At 43.0% G+C, this 12,500-nt stretch overlaps 1 protein-coding gene across 2 annotated transcripts in view; it reads right to left on the bottom strand.

Annotated features, from left to right (window-relative positions):
* Nucleotides 1-12,500, bottom strand: part of LOC143292420 (dual specificity calcium/calmodulin-dependent 3',5'-cyclic nucleotide phosphodiesterase 1A-like) — a 447,558-nt gene that overhangs the window by 368,322 nt on the left and 66,736 nt on the right. Inside the window, exon 1 of one of the 2 annotated variants that reach the window (XM_076602678.1) lies at nucleotides 1-444. This exon is cut by the window's left edge and continues 179 nt beyond it. The exons of the other annotated variant lie outside the window; for it this stretch is intronic. The gene's annotated coding sequence lies outside the window, so the exon portion shown is untranslated. Of the gene's footprint in view, nucleotides 445-12,500 lie in introns of those variants that run through there. 2 annotated transcript variants of the gene reach the window in all.

The raw sequence follows: 12,500 nt of genomic DNA, 5'->3' as shown, positions 1-12,500 counted from the left end.
TAATATTATGATCGGTTCTCCCCGGGAAACGAAAATTTGTGTCGTCGATTGATCTAAACTGTGATCCAAGCATTCACGTGTATCATCACGCCATACTCAATAATGGTTTTGCAGTTATTGTTTCCACACTATACTCCACCACGTGCTTCGTTTGTTTATTTGTAATTCAAGCCGAGCGACGAGGTTTTGCATTTCACGTCAGGGAAATCAATTTATTCAAATTTAGTTTTAAGTTTTCTTCCCAGGGGCCACGGACGATGTAAGCGTTTGGAGCCTTGTACTGTTCGTTTGGGAGTGTTTATTCACAAGAGGTCTCGATACAAGCACGATGTCACGTGTGAAGCTTACGTGCAACAAGTGCCAACAAGGTAGGTCGCTGACTGACAGACAGGAATGCTGCATTCCACTTCCATCACACTGCCAGCTGTGCAGATCGCAACGAACAGCAATCAATCACTGTCACCAGGAACAACACAAACAACAGGAGAATATTATGATAACAACGACCATGATGGTACTGCATGTAATAACAATGTCTGATTTGTTTTCCGAACTGTCTTCAATTTGTCATTCCCCATGCGGGAACGAGAAATAATTTACACTATCGTAATTCATCTGTGTGTGTGTGTGTGTGTGTGTGTGTGTGTGTGTGTGTGTGTGTGTGTGTGTGTGTGTGTGTGTGTGTGTGTGTGTGTGTGTGTGTGCGTGTGTGTGTGGATGCGCGCGTTTGACTGAAATAAAAATCGAAACATTATTTTTGATATTCTACCCACACTGAAACAATCGTCAAACTCACAACAACCGATTTATTCAGGGTTTTCTTCTTTTTTTTCTTTTCTTTTTTCGAAAGTGGCGCCAGGTCACACCCAGTACTCCAAACAGGGCTAAGAGCATTTAGCCCCCCACTCCCACCCCAACAAAACACACACACTGGTCGCTCACTCAAGCAGAAGCACTGTCCCCCACATTCATCTTCATCGACAGGAAGTGAATGATACATTCGAGTATCTTCCCACTGGGGTGTCGGGGTGTATGTGGAAGAGATGGTTAATGATGTTATAAAATTGATAAACATTTGGTTTCTACGCCCGCATGTACTTAGTTGTTTGGGTTAAAAAAATTACTTGTTTTAGTATCCATTTTTGTGTTTTAACACGTCTAACGGTCTCAATAAATAGTATGTCTGATTTACACTGTTTGCTGGTTGCCACGATCTAACACAAGGTCCTCATAAAAGTCCAGTTTCTGGTCACGGCATGCCTGAGCAGGAGGTCAGTTCTCATCAGTCTCTAGTGAATCATTTTCTGGGGGGAAAGCAAAACACACAAAAAAGTGAATAATATTTTCCTTTGCTTTTCAGTTTGTGACCTTGAGTCAAGATCAAGTTCAGGGTGATCAATTAGTCTGATAATGTTTCACAAACGCGCTACTGTCGGTGCAAGTGGCACTGGAATCGATTCCGATATTTCTAACGCGAAAACTAACTGCACGCGCATTGTAACTGGCATCTCACCTAACACAAAAACAATCTTGAATACCTCACCTTCCACAACTTCCCGCCTTTTTTCCAAGAAGTTTCGTTGTTTGTTTGTGAGAACTGTCTTCCGAGTGTCGTTTGAAAATGATGGACACATCTCAAAACAAAGTCTTAGACCCTGTGACCAACCCAGAACATTTACAGTAATTATATTTCACATTTTTTCCAACTTTGTAAAACCAGTTTGCCATGACTTTTAACTTTCTAATCTGCAGCTGAGGTGACAGTGAAAATAATGTTTAATAACGTATTGATGTGATCCACATGGTCTAGCAAACGCATGAACTTGTCCCAACAAACGGAGTATTCAGATGCACGAATGTTATAGCGACTATTCTGCTAAAAAAAATCGGACGACTGTAAAGTCATGGTCAGAATGACCTAACATTTACAAGAACCACCCCCCACCACCCAAAACAGTCAACAGAATGACCCACCATTTACTAAAAACCCACGAAAAGGCACAGAATGACATATCTTTTGCATCAAGAACCACCGAAAAGGGCACGAAATTACCTGGCCTATCGTTTCCATCACGAACTCACGAAACAGGTAAGGGGTGATCATCGACATAACAAAAAGCTTAAAATGGGCATTAATTTGCGCAATGGAATCTTATTCCCTTGTTGTCGTTAAAGATATTCAATGCTAATCCATGTGGAGAAAGAGAGAGACAGAGAGAGAGGGGGGACAGAGAGACAGGGAAATAGCCAAAGAGACAGCACAGCAAAGGAGTGGACCACATCATCCTTATTCATTCTTTACTGTCTATTGACACGGAAAAAAAAGAAAAGAAAAAGAAGAGGCCTTCTGCTTGGAAAGAAAAACCACAAAAGACAGCTTCCACACGTGTCAACCCTGACAACGATAAACACGTCTACCCAACCTGCTGCCTACCTCAGGTGAAAAGCAAAAGAGGCAACCACCTATTGATCCCACTTGCTTCATGTCACAGCAACTAACCCCCGGCACACGAACACCTGCTGTTCCGACAAAAGTGGGAACTTCAGGGCCAAGGGAAAAAACGCTTGTTTGTCGTAAATACGCGCTATCACTGATGACAATATTGCTGTGGAATTCAGCACATGATCAGGGGTGGGCGAAAGATGGTGTGTGTGTGTGTGTGTGTGTGTGTGTGTGTGTGTGTGTGTGTGTGTGTGATGGTGTGTGTGTGTGTGTGTGTGTGTGTGTGTGTGTGTGTGTGATGGTGTGTGTGTGTGTGTGTGTGTGTGTGTGTGTGTGTGTGTGCGGAAGGAAGAGGTCACAAAAGTTATCAAACCATTTATTTTTTAAAGAAAGATTCCCTCCAACTGTTGTCGCTTCCAACTGTGCTGGAGTGAATGAAATATGTCTATCGATGATTTATGGAAAATAAGCCCAAAAAGAAACGAAAACAACAACCAAAAATCATAAACAAAACCAAACCTAAATAGGTCAACAAAATAAATCAGATATAGATATAAAAGTAAACAAAAATTAAAGGAGCAATATAACTGCCATTTAACAACTGCACCGCATTTGGAACTATCGAAAAAATATAAACACATGAACGTATGTTCTTTTCATTAATGCGTGTACGTGCAAATACACACACAACACACACACACACACATACACACACACACATACACACACACACACACACACGCGCGCGCGCGAATTTAAAAAAAAGAAAGAAAAAAAAAGAAAAACATCGAACCTGCACTATATCCAACCCACCACAGACGGCCCGACGCTTCCTGTCACATCCACTTAACAGCATTAACGTTCTCGTCAGACAACCCTCAGCGAAAGGTAAATCACAAAACACGCGCTCATTAAAACAGGTGCGGGTCTCACCTCTGGAGGAAGAAAAAGCAAAAGCAAACAAAACCACCTGCATTACCAAGGCACGGTCGGAGCAGAAGAGGCATGTGTATAAATAAATGCCTCTCACGGCGGATCGGCGCCCGACTGGGTGAATGAGAGAGAGAGAGAGGAGAGAAATCGCTGCAACAGGTCAGAGGCGCCGCGGTTTGTGTAGAACCGCTGGTCTGACCAACCAATGCTGCGGAGTCACGGCTTTCTCTGTACTAGCTGGTCATGGCTCTCCTTCCTTTGTGTCTCAGCCTATGTGTTGCCCTTTTTTCCCCCGTTTTTTCTTTTTTTCTACGAGGGCAGGGTGTGGGAAAGGGAGGTGGGTGCACTGAGTCCATCCCCTATCTCTTTGAAGCTCACGGAACTTTTTGTTTGTTTGTTTATTTCAGATGTAACACGCATGTTGGGATCCGACTGTGCGCAGGTATTAAAGAGGCTTGTTAAAGGTCTGGTGAATGAACAGTGCGATACAATACAATGCAGTTCAATACATCTTTATTTATCCATTTGGTCCACATTTCTCGGTCTACATTCCCATTCATAATTGTTATGAATAATTATGATAAGGTGTACTTCTTTGTTTCGTATTCATGATGTGAACCTTTTGAATTATTTAACGAAGAAACTCTCCACTGGATCATTCGTAGTTTCCGCTTCCCTCTCCCCTTCCCCTTCTGTCCCCCTAACCCCTACCTTTTTTCTTTTTTTTTTTTTTTAATCTGTCGCTTTTCCGTTAGTTATATTTTATATTTCTCACGCGAAACCAAATTTGACTGCAAGACATGACGGGCGCAATAGCCGAGTGGTTAAAGCGTTGGACTGTCAATCTGAGGGTCCCGGGTTCGAATCACGGTGACAGCGCCTGGTGGGTAAAGGGTGGAGATTTTTACGATCTCACAGGTCAACATATGTGCAGAGCTGCTAGTGCCTGAACCCCCTTCGTGTGTATATGCAAGCGAAAGATCAAATACGCACGTTAAAGATCCTGTAATCCATGTCAGCGTTCGGTGGGTTATGGAAACAAGAACATACCCAGCATGCACACCCCCGAAAACGGAGTATGGCTGCCTACATGGCGGGGTAAAAACGGTCATACACGTAAAAGCCCACTCGTGTGCATACGAGTGAACGTGGGAGTTGCAGCCCACGAACGCAACTGAGAAGAAGAAGAAGAAGAAGACTGCAAGATATGACAGTTGTCTCTGGTGATGAAACTAGATTTTCTCATTTTAGATTTCGATTTTCCTCGTATGCTCTGAACATCTGCAGTGAGACGCAAAAAATGCATTTCACGAGTTTTGCGCATGGAAATTAAAAAAGTGAAAAACTGAATCGAAGGTTCATAAAAATCTTTAAAAAAAAACAACCATTAAAAGTGAGTCAAAACTCCCGCAGAAAATGGTTTAAAATGTCCACATCCACCAACAGTAATGTCACTTTCACGATGCACGAAAGCTGTTGTTTTTTGTCCCCGAATTTAGGATTCCAAATAATAGGAAACTTATCCGTTGTCCATAAAGTAAACAGGGAGACAAGGATGAACATGTTTTTCTTACCTTGAACTGCACTGTCGTCTTCTTGAGACTGAAAAACAAGATAAAAGACAAACACTGCTTCGAAAGTACATCCACTTTGAAGAGAAGTGGACAGGCGTATCGATGTCGTCTGCTTGCATGCACTCGCACGTTTCGCACGCATGTTTATCAACCCCACCCCCACCCCCACCCCCTCTCGCTCTCTCTTTTTAAGCTGTTCCAACAAATTCGTACCACCCCGTCTTGCTTGCTTCTTGTTGGGGAACACTTATTCGATTCATTAACTGATTGATTAACTGACTGGTTGAATGAGTGGTTAACAACGTATGGGTTTTTTCCCCTTTCCAGTCTTCTTTTGTTTTATTGATATTTTATTTATCTTATCTATCTTCTTTTCGCTGCTGTATTTTTTTGTCTGGTTAATTTCACCATTGAGTACAATCACAAGACGGACTGGTCTGCAACTAGATCTAGTGTTTATTCGTTCTTTAATTCGCTCGTTCATTCATCCATTCATTCATTCGTTCATCGTGTACTGGTTTCATTTCCTCCAACCCTTTTCTCCTTCATTCGTTTCACAAACGATGGCTGGTTTTAGTTCAGCTTGATAAACTAAACTAATTGAGCTCGCAGGGTGTCAATCATTAACTGATCAATTACCAGGCAACAAATCCATTCGGTGATGACGGGGGGGGGGGGGGGGGGGGGGGGGGGATGGTCTGCGGTTGAGGGGGAAGGGGAGTATGGTGGTGGAGGTGGTAGGAGCAAATGCAGTTTCAAAACATGAAATTTCTTCTTTTTTTTTCTTTCTTTTTTTTTTAGGGGGAGGGGTGCGAGGGGGGGGGTGTTGGTGAGGGAGGGAGTTGGAGGGGGGGGGGGTTGGTCTGCGGTTGAGGGAGAAGGGGAGTATGGTGGTGGAGGTGGTAGGAGCAAATGCAGTTTCAAGACATGAGATTTCTTTCTTTTTTTTTTTCTTTTTTTTTGAGGAGGAGGAGGGGTGCGGAGGGAGGGGGTGGGGTATTTTTTGGTCCCTCTTCATGGTGAGGGCTGGGTGTGACAAAAAAAAAAAAAGGAATTGTTTATCATTTGCCCTCGTTAAAAGAATGTGTCCTATCTTGTCTCTCGCTCTCCTCTCTTCTCTCTATCCCCCCCCCCCTCTCTCTCTCTTTTTATCCATCCCCGTCTTTCTTTCTGTGTTTCTCTATCCTTTCCTCTCTCCTGTTTCTGTCTCTCACTGTCTCTATCTTCTTTTTTTTTTTTTTTTTTTTTTTTTTGCACCCTCTCTGCTCCCTTCCTATCTTTCCTCTGTTTTATTCGCGCGTGTGTTTGACTGAAAACAAGCGGCAGATAAGATTATTTTAATCTCTTCGTTTCTCGGTGTTTTAGTGTCAGTCTGTCTGTCTGTCTGTGTCTGTCTACTTCCCTCTCTCTATCTCCTTGAACATGCGCGCGCGCGCCTGTGTGTATGTGTGTGCGTGTGTGCTTGTGTGTATGTATGTATGTGTGTGTGTGTGTGTGTGTGTGTGTGTGCGAGCGAGCGAACGCGGGCGGAAGTGTGTGTAGGGAGTGGTGTGTCGGTCTGTGTCTGTGTCTCTGAGTGTGTATAGCTGTGTTTGTGTTTGTGAAATGTGTGTTTATTGGTGTCTCTATGTGTGTTTGTGTGAAAAAGTGTGCATATGTTTTTGTGAATGTGTACATATGTGTGTGTGCGTGCGTGCGTGAGTATGTGACGTGCACATGCGCGCGATTATGCGTATGTATTGAAGCAAAAATGGCGAATACGAAGGGATTGTTTCTTCATGTTTCCGCTAATGATTGAAGTACATATCAAATATATCTTTTCGTGTCTTTTCGGATGCGATAAAGACATTTATGAAGATGTCATCTTGTCCTGGCATAACAAATGGAAAGGGTTATATTTCACATTTTGTTATCTCGCTGTCGTAAGCATGGTAAATAGTGATATTTGATGACGACATGATTGTGTGTGTGTGTGTGTGGATGTGTTTGTGTGTGTGTGCATGTGTGTGCGTGTGTGTGAGTGAGTGAAAATGTGTGTATATGTGTGTGTGCTTATGCGAGAGAAAGAGAGGGAGGGAGAGAGGGAGAGAAAGAGAGTGTGTATGTGTGTGACAGATACAAAGAGAGAGAGAGAGAGGAAGAGAGAGAGCACTGTGAATGCATTTGTTTGTGTATTTGCCGGATTGCTTGTTTATCTGTTGTGTGTGTGTGTGTGTGTGTGTGTGTGTGTGTGTGTGTGTGTGTGTGTGACAGATAGAGACAGGGAGAGATAGAGAGAGCTAAAGAGACAGATGTAAAGGTATTTTGATGTCTCCATCTGCTCTTTCTCTTTCATCAACCCTTCACCTCCCTCTCTCTGTCTCTGTTTCTCTCTCATTCTGTCTCGCTCTCACCTTAACCTTTCATCCAATGCCTCACGTGCGCTGGTGAATGGCCTTGCTATTTCTAGTCGTTCGTCTGGACAGATTTCAGGAAATTGTCAGGGTTTTTTTTTCCCGGAAATCGGAAACCCGTATCAAATAATTTATACTTTTTGTACTGCCTGACATCTCTTCTGTTTCCTTTGAAGTCTGGGTTGTCTGGCGTGTATTTTTTTAACTATATTTTTTTTCTTTTCTTCTTATCTGTCTCACAAGATTACAGAGAAGTTAATGTGATGACAGCTGCAGTGTCGTCTGTTAAAGTAAATAAAATAAAATAAAATAAAGCTTGCTTGTACTGGATTATTTTTCGCCGGATGGTATCACAGTTTTCCTTGATATGAATGAATTTTCCTGTTTGTGTTTATGCAGACACTTTTTGACTTAATCGTGAACTTTTTGAACATTGATCTATCCAAATGACTGAATTTAAAAAAGTAGTTCTCATCAGATGTTTGTAAAGGCAACCGGTTGTGCTTATCAAGTTTGTTTTCGCTTTTACTTTTTATGCGAATTTCTTAGAATTAATTTAGTTAATACTGCTTTGATTTTGTTTTCTTCATTTCACTGATGTTTTATTCGTTTATTTGCTTGTTTTCTCTATCGTTAGTCCCCAGGGTTTTGTATGTGGACAACAGGATTGTGAAACTGAACACGCCACTTTGCTCTTGACGCGCCAAAGTCATCGATAACACTAACGATCTACTGACAAATGAGTCACATCTTTCAATGCTTCGTTGCTCAAGGGAACACACTGCTGATCTGCTTCACTGTGCTGCATCTCATGCTCCACTTGTACGGGTCAGCTACTATAACTGACCAGCGACTGGATGGCTTGTAGTGGGCACTGCGGTGGACAGTTGTTTGGTCAGCTAGGTGAAGGAAGGTGTGAGGAACAGAGGGAGTGAAACTGACTAGGGGGGGGGGGGGGGGGGGGGGAGGGAGAGAGGGAGGGGAGTGGGTTTGGTTGCCATGTGGATTACTGGCCAGGTGGAAGAATGCTGTGCGTGGAATATCTCTCCCTTCCCTTCCTCGTCCTTTGATGATTTGTTAGTCGTTCGTACGGTTGTCGTTGGGAGGACGGGAAGACAGATTTTCCTGTTGTTGTCGTAGCTGCTGTTGTTGTTGTGGTCGTCGTAGTCAGTGCCAGTCGTTGCTGTTATTGCACTGAGCTGCTGTTATTGTTTCTGTTGTTGTTGTTTTCGTTTCGCTTCCGTCATGTGGGATTTATGACACTCATAGCTAGCTGGTGAGTTCACAATTTCTATAATATTTTCAGCGACGTTTGTGTGATTTGTATTCCATAACACACACCCAAAGCAAACGTTTCATGATACAAAATCAACAAACGTAATAAATAATGAACAAATCACGTCCGCAAATCAAACATCATGTACTAAACCAAGAACGAAACACTGACGCCACAACAGTGACGACGTTTACCAACACAATACACCACAACAACGCACTTATAAACCAAAGACAAAATACGGCACTACAACAACATACTATACTAAGAACAAAACACGCCATAACCACGTTTAAACCACGACCAAAATACGGCACCACAAAAACGCATAAACCACTGAAAGGCAAAATACACCACCATATATTCATATTTCAAACTGTCCACCAGTTTATCTCCGATTCAAATAGATTTTAGCTTAGAAAGTATTGTGAAGAAAGGGTACAACATAATTCTATTCGTAAAAGATCAGCTGCCCCATGGCGGTTGCCGTTGGGGCGCTACAGATGACCTGTCAACCAGTCCTCTCCATCCATCCCTGTCTTTCGCACATTTGACCGCCTCGCTCAGCTTCAGTCCTGTCCATTCTGTGATGTTGTCTTCCCATCTCTTCTTCTGTCTTCCTCTCTTCCTTCCTCCTCTGACTGTTCCCTGGAGCACTGTCTTGGCAAGCCCCTCTCCTCTTGTTACGTGGCCGAACCATTTTAATTTGCGTAAAAGATATGTTGGATTTATTTGACTGACCAAACGTTCAAAATGGAATGGACTGGCCAATGATCTGTCAGAATTTCTCCTCTCCCCTCTGTTCCCCCTTCCCCACCACCTTACCCACCATTCTTCTAAATTTTCTTCTTTTTTTTCCCTTCGTGTTTTTCTTCTATCAGGAAGATTACTCTGGTGATAATAAATTTAATCTCATGTTAATATTAATATTGATATTAGCATTATTTTACTATACTATGTACTGTTTGTTTATTTTGTTTTACTTCATTATTTCATTACTTACTGTTTATGAATGTTATTTGATACAACTGATAATATGGTTCATCAGCCGTCATGATAAAATTGAAGTGCAACGTTGTGAGCACAGTATAAGCTTTCAGCTTGTTGATGCTCTTTTTGTCATTCATTGCATTGTAACCATGTGTATTGTTGAATAATTAAAGATTATTTAAACCAAAATATACCACGACGACGTGCAAATCACGAACAAGATACAACACACCAAACATGCTAAACAAATAAAAACAAACGCATAAAAAAAAATACAAACAACAACATAATAAACCAAGAACATAATACTCCAAAGCAGCAGACTGCGGGAATTGGCTCACTGCGGGGGACCAGAATAGCTAACTCCGTTAACATGTAAGTGCTCGTCTGCGCTGCAAATGCCACGGGCATGCGCAGTGTAACTGTGCCAAAAATAATACCGGATTCCAGACCAACGTTGCGCGCAAAACAAAAAAAACCCAAAAAAACGTGATAAACTCTTTAGTAAGCTTGCCTTCTGTACGGCGACTGTCGGGATGAGGATTGGGGTGATACCACAGCACTTCGTCTTCTGTTGGCCACTGACACACACACACACAGAGTTTCCCGAGCTGGGTGCATGGACGTGCCGCGGAACACTACGAATTAGTTTGCGGGGTTCAGTGTGGGAGTGGTTTATTTGTGCTCCTGTGACTACGAATTAGGATAATTCTTCGAAGGTTTCTTTAAAAAAAAAAATTTAAAAAAAATAAAAATCAACACTTTCACCCACACAGACTCCCTCTCAGACCCCCGCCCCCCCCTCCCCACCCACCATCTCCCCAGTCCCCACCCCCCACTACCAACACATACACACACATGTACCCCCCCTACACACACACACACACACACACACACACATGCACAGAGCACTTTGGCAGTGTGACGAAAATAATGGGAAGAACTGTGCAGGTACCCAGGTTTCCGTTCCCGGGGTGCTGATAGCATCGGTCTTGATACCAAGGATGCCGATGAGGGTATCAGCCACACCCATCCCGTCAGTTCTTATTTCTCGAGTCCCGCAAAAAAAAAAAGAAAAAAAAAAAAAAAAAAAAAAAAAAGCTGGTTTCTTTTCTGTGAACTACTGATGAAAGCTCTGTCTCTCTCTTTCTCCTTCTCTTTTTGTCTGTCTCTATGTTTTGTCCCTGTGAGTCAGTGTGTGTGTGTGTGCGCGCGCGCGTGCTCGCATGCGCACTGTACGTGCATTGCGAGTATGCGTGATTGTGTGTGTAGAGTGGGTGTATGTGTGTGTTAATGTACATGTGTGAGTATGACTCTGTGTTATATATATTTATATATATATATATATGTGTGTGTGTGTGTGTGTGTGTGTGTGTGTGTGTGTGTGTGTGTGTGTGTGTGTGTACGTGATTGTGTACGTACGTGTGTCACTGAGTGTTTGTTTTCATGTATGTGTTCAGTATGTGTATGACAGTGTGTGTTTGCAGGTGTGTGTGTGTGTGTGTGTGTGTGTGTGTTCGCAATTGTGTGTGTGTGAGCGTCTGTGAGCGTGTGTGTCGGGGGGTCGGGGGAGGGGCTTGTGGGGGGGACCGGAGGGGGGGCGGGCATGGTGAGAAAAGCATACGCGAGCCCGTGTGTTTCCAGCTCTCTGTACTTTTCGCCACCTTCGCTCCTTTCTCCCTCCTCTTGCATCAGAGCTGTGAAAACCCTATTTGCAAATAGAAAATTTATCAATGGTATCGTTGTCGTAGTCTCTCCCTCTCTCTCTCCCCCTCTCTCTCTCCCCCTGTCTCTCTCTTTCCCTCTCTGTCTCTCTCAATCAGAGATGATAGCAGAAAAGCGCATGCTGAGGGTTCAATCCAATTTGCCCCACGGACACAGGCAGCATGGCCGGCCATTCCCATGACGGTCCCCCCGCCACCCCGCCCCCACCTTTCCCTATCTGATGCATACTTCATGCACCATCACCAACAAGAGCGAGCAGAAAGCGCTCCCACAGGGCTCACTTTACAACAACCACTATAACTATCCCACAGTCATTGTAAATGTTTCCATTTTCGTTCCAGAAAAAAAAAGTTAAAACAACCAACCAACCAAACACTTGACAACAACAACAACAAAAATACCAACCTGGTACACAAAAAGGATTGTTTTATATGGACTACATAGCGGCGATAGCTTTCCTCAGCATCTTCTACCCATGTGCCTAATAATGTTGAGTTAAAACTGTCGAAACGCTGTCGTGATTGAGAATCATATCGAGATCGAACTCCGAACCCGGAATTATGATGTTCTTGGCGAAGTAAACAACTGAACCCTTCCTATGCATCAGAACAAAACAGTACACAAACAGCTCATAGGGACGAGCATGGACAGGACGGATTCAAGACAGCGGAGATCGACAGAGCAGACAAGAAGGTAGATAGATGTCGCATCATGTTTTCTAGAAAGGGAGAGAGTGCTTGAGATACGATGACGTCAGGGCTTCGACATCCCTTCGACATGGCTACTGTAGTGACAGCGATCAATGGTCGACTTCTTGTTTGTCAGTTTGATGCGCACCTTATATGATGATGCGCCTTTTGTGTTATCAAAATCGGAAAGAAGTGGATTTTCACAACATATGTTTTTTTTTGCCAGGGACAACCCTTTTGTTGCCAACCCAACGGGCTTCCTTCCTTCCTTCGAGTGACCACAGACATTAGTGGATTATTCTGTCACTAATGGGGGATCTGAAAAAAGGAGCCTACCCTAGGTTTTTCTAAAACATCAACACGAAATGAAATGAAATGATGAAACAAAACAAACAAATAACTCAAAACAAAATAAGGAAAAAACAAACAAACAAACAAACAAACACATTCCACTAAAATCTATTCAAAGGTGCCGCC

Source organism: Babylonia areolata, chromosome 18, assembly GCF_041734735.1.
Source record: "Babylonia areolata isolate BAREFJ2019XMU chromosome 18, ASM4173473v1, whole genome shotgun sequence".
Lineage (NCBI taxonomy): Eukaryota > Metazoa > Mollusca > Gastropoda > Neogastropoda > Buccinidae > Babylonia > Babylonia areolata.
The sequence above is the reverse complement of the archived record's forward strand: the minus strand, read 5'-3'. Positions and strand labels throughout refer to the sequence as shown.